The 6,000-nt window shown below is 44.7% G+C and overlaps 1 protein-coding gene across 7 annotated transcripts in view; it reads right to left on the bottom strand.

Moving 5' to 3' along the window:
* FGGY (FGGY carbohydrate kinase domain containing) overlaps window positions 1-6,000 on the bottom strand; it is a 421,503-nt gene that overhangs the window by 19,634 nt on the left and 395,869 nt on the right. The window lies entirely within an intron of this gene.

The raw sequence follows: 6,000 nt of genomic DNA, 5'->3' as shown, positions 1-6,000 counted from the left end.
AGCCTGGATCACCCGCCTGTCTTCTGGCGTGGATGCTTTGCCCCAAAGTTTGGTGTCATTGCACACCATTGTAGCAAGTGGAATAACACAGAAAGAGCACTCCATGAACGAGAGACTGGCATGGGGAGGAAAAAAACAACAGGTAAGAAGGATGAAGCCAAGTATTTCATTCAAGCTAGTGCTGGCAGTGCAGCTCTGACACAGTAATGCTCCATCTACATGTTACACGTGAGACATGATTAACCAGTTATTCACATCTTGAGTTGCGACCCAGCCACATGTCCAATCAATTAATGGTGTGATAAAACAAGGCATAAGCCACAAAGTTATTCCAGCAAAAATGTGTAATAACTTTGTGGCTTTTCCTTATGGCATTAATTGAATATGTGGCTGCAGGGATGATCATCCACTGCCACGGCTTTAAGTCCCACAGCAGATAGGGTTCCCAGCCGCAGCAGTATCCAAAGCACTGCCGCGACTGTGAGTCTTGCAGCTGATGGGCTTTCCAGCTGCGGCAGTGCACGGGATACTCCCACAGATTTGAGCCCCATCAGCTGCAGGCTCCTAGCAGTGGAGGTTTGCTACTTGCTGGAGAAGGGGGAGCCCAGGATTGCGATCTCAAGCTCCTCCTGCATCAGCAATAAGGCATGATTGGATCTGATGCTGAATCCCATCAGCACATCTGCAATGCATGTGTGCCATGGCAGAAAGTACTCTCGCGTGGATCACACATCCAATCCTATCACGCCTTACCTGAATATCTGGAGGGATGCTAAGAGTTAGGTAGGCGCTGGAGGGCATCTCCCTTTCTTAGACATTTTCACTGAGAAGCGCTGCTATGTTCCTTAGGAGACACCCTTATTGTCACTGTTATTCTTTCCCCAGCCTCATCTCCTACCCACGCTCCCTTTGCTAACCACTGTAACTCTGGGGCCCTGAAAGGCTACAGATTTCAAATGTGCCTTTTCTCTCTAAATGTGGCTTCTGTGAAATTTCTGAATTTCACCCATCTATTTCCCTGCTCGGTTCATCGATTCATTGTTTATGAGACAAGTTCCCCATCCTGCTGGCAGATTCTTTCCACAACAAGGGGAAGGCTCTGGATACATTCAGAAACATGGCATGGAGAGCTGTGTAGGTGCAGCACTAGTAGGAGAAAGCATCTCACGCATGCGAAGGACTGTTGAATTGAATTCAGCCGTTCTGAAATAAGAATACATTTTACAGGAACTCCTTACGGGCCGGTGCTCTTTCAAAATGCGAACTTGTTCAGGTCTGCTCTTTGTTACTCTAAATGTGGGCTTCTATTGCTTGGAGAGGCTCAGCAAAGGGGAAATACAGCATTATAACTCCTCTCCCTTTATACATGAGTATCTCCTGCCCCTTTACAGTGTCTTTTTGTCCCTCGATCATACTTTATTCTGCAATGTGGCAAGGCGATTTTTCTAAACCTTTTCTGAAACTTTCCTGGAAGAAGATAGGCCCCCTTGCCCACAATGTCAGAGACTCCCGCCCCCATTATTTTAGCAGTCAATCACACTTGACATTTCTGTATGAAACAGAAATGACGACAATTTATCACCACCTGTCCCAAAGCCACAAAAGAGGCTTTGATTGCAGCAATACATAACCTTTCACACTAGCAACCCTAAGCATGGCCCACCATCTTCCCAGTAGGAATTTTAAAAGATACCAGAGACATCTTCACAAGACGATGAAGATTGGATTTGTTTTAATTTTGGCAAATGGGAAAAGAACAGATTTTGTAACTGGCTGTGTCCAAAACAATAGGCAGTTCTGTCTGAAAACAGACGAGTCAGAATTAAAAGTGCAGTTAGCATGCAAGTGATTCATCAGGGGTGGCAGGGTTTGGCTGGCTCAATGCCCGAGATCTAATATAGCACCATCCTACCTCTGGGGTTATCAAAGTTCAGACCCGGCAGAGGAGAGAACAGTAGTGGAGACTCTTGGTTTAGGCTGGATTGATTTGTTCTTTTAAAAAAATAGTCTGTTATCTCTGAGCAGAGGGAAATAAACTCTTGTTTCTCCCACAGGGGCCATTCCCCCACTGAAATGCCCTGCTATTTTCCTTTCCCCTTTTTATAAGGTCCTTTGCTATTCCCTACAACTTCCTGTTTTGCTGAGCGTGCATAATTAGCTGCACCTGGTTGCTCTCATCTCCACGCTGGCAGCTAGAGCATTCCCCATGGCGGGGAGTCTGTGCTTTCCTTCCCTTGAGAGAGGAATTTTAACCCAGTCCTGGTGAGCCACGAGGAGGGTAAAACTTTTCCCAGAGCACTTCTTGAGCCCTAGGGACTGAACCAGAAGACCTCAATTCCTGGGTTCTGTTCCAATGCTAGGTTGTTTTAGACAAATCACTCGAGCTTTGTGGCCCCTCCAGTTCCCCCAGGTACAAAATGGGAAATGTACCTCACTAGCAGGTATCAGTGGGAAACCTACACCTCGGGCTACCCTAAGGATGTTTGTTACCCACCGACAGGGAATATGGAAACACCTGCATGCAAACAAAGAGCTGTCCTGGAAAGGGACTAGTCTGGATTGGCACCTGCATTAAAAGGCCCAGGGGTCAAGATCCACTGACCTAAGTTCAAATGACTGCATCACAAGCTCACTACTTTTTATTTATCAGGATGGCTGAGGTTTTCCCAGGATACCCTGATCATGTATGCCCAGCCTCAGCTGAAGAAACTCGCTTCCTGTTTTATGCAATAACTGATTCTTAGAGCTACCCCAGCTTACCCCACCAAGGACAGGACCTGGTCTGTTCTTTGAAAGAACAAAGCTGACCAAGGGAAGATCAAGTAGCTCAAGAACTTGGAAATGGATCATAGCGCCTGCAGGTCACCGCTCAAAATCTGGACTGGATCAGTAATGCCTTTAAGCTTATTCAACAGCCTTTGCAAAATTAGTTTGTTGGTTCCAGATGAATTGCTGATGGATGGGGGCTTCTCAACGTAAAACCCACCATCATCCTTTACTTGTTACTAAGTCTTGGTTGGCAGATTTACAAGACAAACTAAAAAATAAGGAGTTAACTTACACCTCTTTCTAAACCCACCTCCCAAGTTAAGTATAAAGGAAGCTGGGCTTGGAGATGTGGCCCTAAATAGGAATGAAGTTTGCACTTCTATTAGAGACTTCTAGACTGTGGCAGAGTCAGGGCCATGTAGGGGATATTTCACTACAGCTGTACATGTTGCTCCTAGTTTATGGATAAGCAAAGGAATTTAGGTCCCAATTCTGCAAGGGCTTACATGTGTGATTTACTTACTCCCAGGAACAACTACCTTGCCATTTCCAGGTCTATTCATATGTAAAAATGAAGTGTGTGCATATAAACCACCCAGATCATGGTCTTAATCTTCACTGAATTTACTTTTTGAAGAAAAAAAAATAAAATGAACCTTGGAATCATGATCTAATGTGCTAAAATATAAACAGAGATTTTTTTTAAAACATCCATACTGTTTACAGCAGTCCATGAATCTGACACATTGAAGCTGTGCTAACACTTAGTGCTTAATAAAGTGCTAACATATTTAAAGTTTACAATCCTCTCCTTAGTGCTTATTTGCCATTTCAAGACTAACTAATTACACAAATGCTATTCTAGCTCAAAATCCCAGATTTGTTTGGCTTTCCCAATAGCAGCAATTTTGAACTGTGGAAATTGCTTAATCCAGCAAATCTGAAAAATAGCTCGGTTTACTTCAAAGGTATTCCTGAGGCTGTGGGAAGAGTGGAATGGGGGACGGGGTGTGAAATTAAAAACATTTCTCTTTGGGGTAAAAATCCCCTTATCTAGAATTCTTCCAAAGATATTTTTCTGTTATTCTAGTCCTTGTTTCCCAGTCTTGAGAAAGTTGTATTTGATTTATATGACAGCTTAGTTAGATTAATGATAGTGTATTTGAAACTAAACAGTTACCTCCTGTATCTTTTCACTGGTAAGTGAAAAACATGGGCAGTGGGAGAACCATCCCGGCTACACGCACAAAAAAAATACACCTAAAAATCAACTGGGACCTTAGCAACATGTGAATCTTAATGCAGTCAATCATTTAATGTTAGAAGTAATGCAGGCCCTTCTAGCTTTAGTCCTTAAAAACAAATACAATTTAGCCGTGCAAAAGAAAGCATGCAGAAGTCTTATTATCCCAATGTATGTTTTACGTTTCTTCCATTTGGTTGCTGGGCTCTCTGGAACTACTTTTGGATGCAAAGGTTCAGTGTTTCTCCATATATCTGCAGAGACAACAATGTTAGGGCACCTATACACATGCAGTGAAGCTGCTCCAATGCACTGTAATTACAGTGCGTCAGAGCAGACTCGATTAATCAAGTCTGCTGGAGCATGGTAATTATTGTGCTTTTGCAGACTCCAGAGTCATGTGTATCAGCATCCCTGTGCTGAAAAATGGCAGCAGGGGTGCTTCAACTTGTTGATGAGCTTTAGGTAAAGCTCCCCTGCTGCCATTTTCAGCCCAGGGACACTGATACATGTGATGCTCCAAGCACTTTAATTACAGCCACCTTAATAAAAGTGCCCCACTTCCCTCTGCCCCTGGAGCATGTGTATAAACGCCCTACTAATCCCTGTGTGGTCATTTTCAGGGGTCACCTCCAAAAGTCCTCAAATTGAGTTTTGATGGCTCAATACTTTGGAAAACCAGGACCCCAAGCTTTTAATCATGAGAATATGTATGGAACTCGATGCCTACCTTTAAGTCCCCATGTCTGAAAACACTGACCTGCACTGACTCCTGGGAAATTGCCAATGGAGCCGGCAGGTGGGTAAAATGTGCTCATTTTGTTTCAAAGTTAAAGTTCCCACCCAAATGTTTCCTAGAGCAGCCAGAGTAATGCATGTTCTGCAAGGGTTTCACTGTTACTCTGCGGTTTATTTCATTGTAAATAAGTCTCGACGCCTTTACAAGTTTGCCCATCCAGCCACTGCTGACTCTACTGCTCCAGCTGCTCCTCCTCCCTCCCCTGGCCTCTGCTTCATCGCCCCCATCCCAGGAGTGAGGTGGGGCCACGCGGCACTGCACCACACAGCCTGCAGTGCCTGTGCAGTGCGGTGGCATGCGGAGCCTGCAGAGAGCTGAAGGGCAGGCAGGAGAAGCAAGCCTAAGGGGCCGAGGCCCCTGCTAGTGATTGCCCACAGTGTATGGCCTCTGCTAATGCTGCCTTTGGGGCATGTGGCCTCCAGCTGTTTTGAAGTTGGACAGCCCTGGGATACAGTTTTAAAATGTGTAGAAAGAATGAGAAAGACATTTTCCAAATATATGGAACTACTTTGTCAGTTCAACTAATTGCTCCTTACATGACCTGGCAAGCACAATAACGAAAACCATTCACCGTGAAGCACTCTGAATTTTATTACCTTAATTAAACTGCACAACCGGCCTGTGGAGGACATAAATGTTATTAGGTCTATTTTACAAAGCAGTAGGGTGAAGAACAAGAAACGCTGAATGACTTGCTCCAAGTCAAAATATAGCCAGCGGCAGAGCCAGGAGTGGAACCTGAGAGCTCCTGCTCCCCGAGCACCTCTGATCTAGTTATGCAGCATATATCATTTTCTGATTGGCAAAAGCCTTCCTCAGTTAATGGGACGCACACGGGCAAATATAACATATCCTAGTCTACGGAAAGCTCCCACTTCCCTGAAGACTTCAGTGGTTGCCTTTTTTGGTTGTTCCTCAAAGCCAGTTCAGCTCTGATTGTGGGGGCATCCGTGTAGCCTTGTGGACTCTGAATATTTCAGAGGCACAACTTTGTCCACCTTCCTAATCATAAGGAAGGGAGACATTCATCCGCAGAGGCAGCTCAAAGGCTTCTAACAAGGACACAGTTAAAAAGCATGCAGAAATCTTTCCTTCAACTCCTAAATCCTACTGCATTGTTCTCATGCAACTCTAGCCCCTGGCCACTTGAAGGTATAATCCGTAACATCCTTTTCCGCTTGTTGAAGCC

Source organism: Crocodylus porosus, unplaced genomic scaffold, assembly GCF_001723895.1.
Source record: "Crocodylus porosus isolate Cpor-Errol unplaced genomic scaffold, CroPor_comp1, whole genome shotgun sequence".
Classification (NCBI taxonomy): Eukaryota; Metazoa; Chordata; order Crocodylia; family Crocodylidae; genus Crocodylus; species Crocodylus porosus.
The sequence above is the reverse complement of the archived record's forward strand: the minus strand, read 5'-3'. Positions and strand labels throughout refer to the sequence as shown.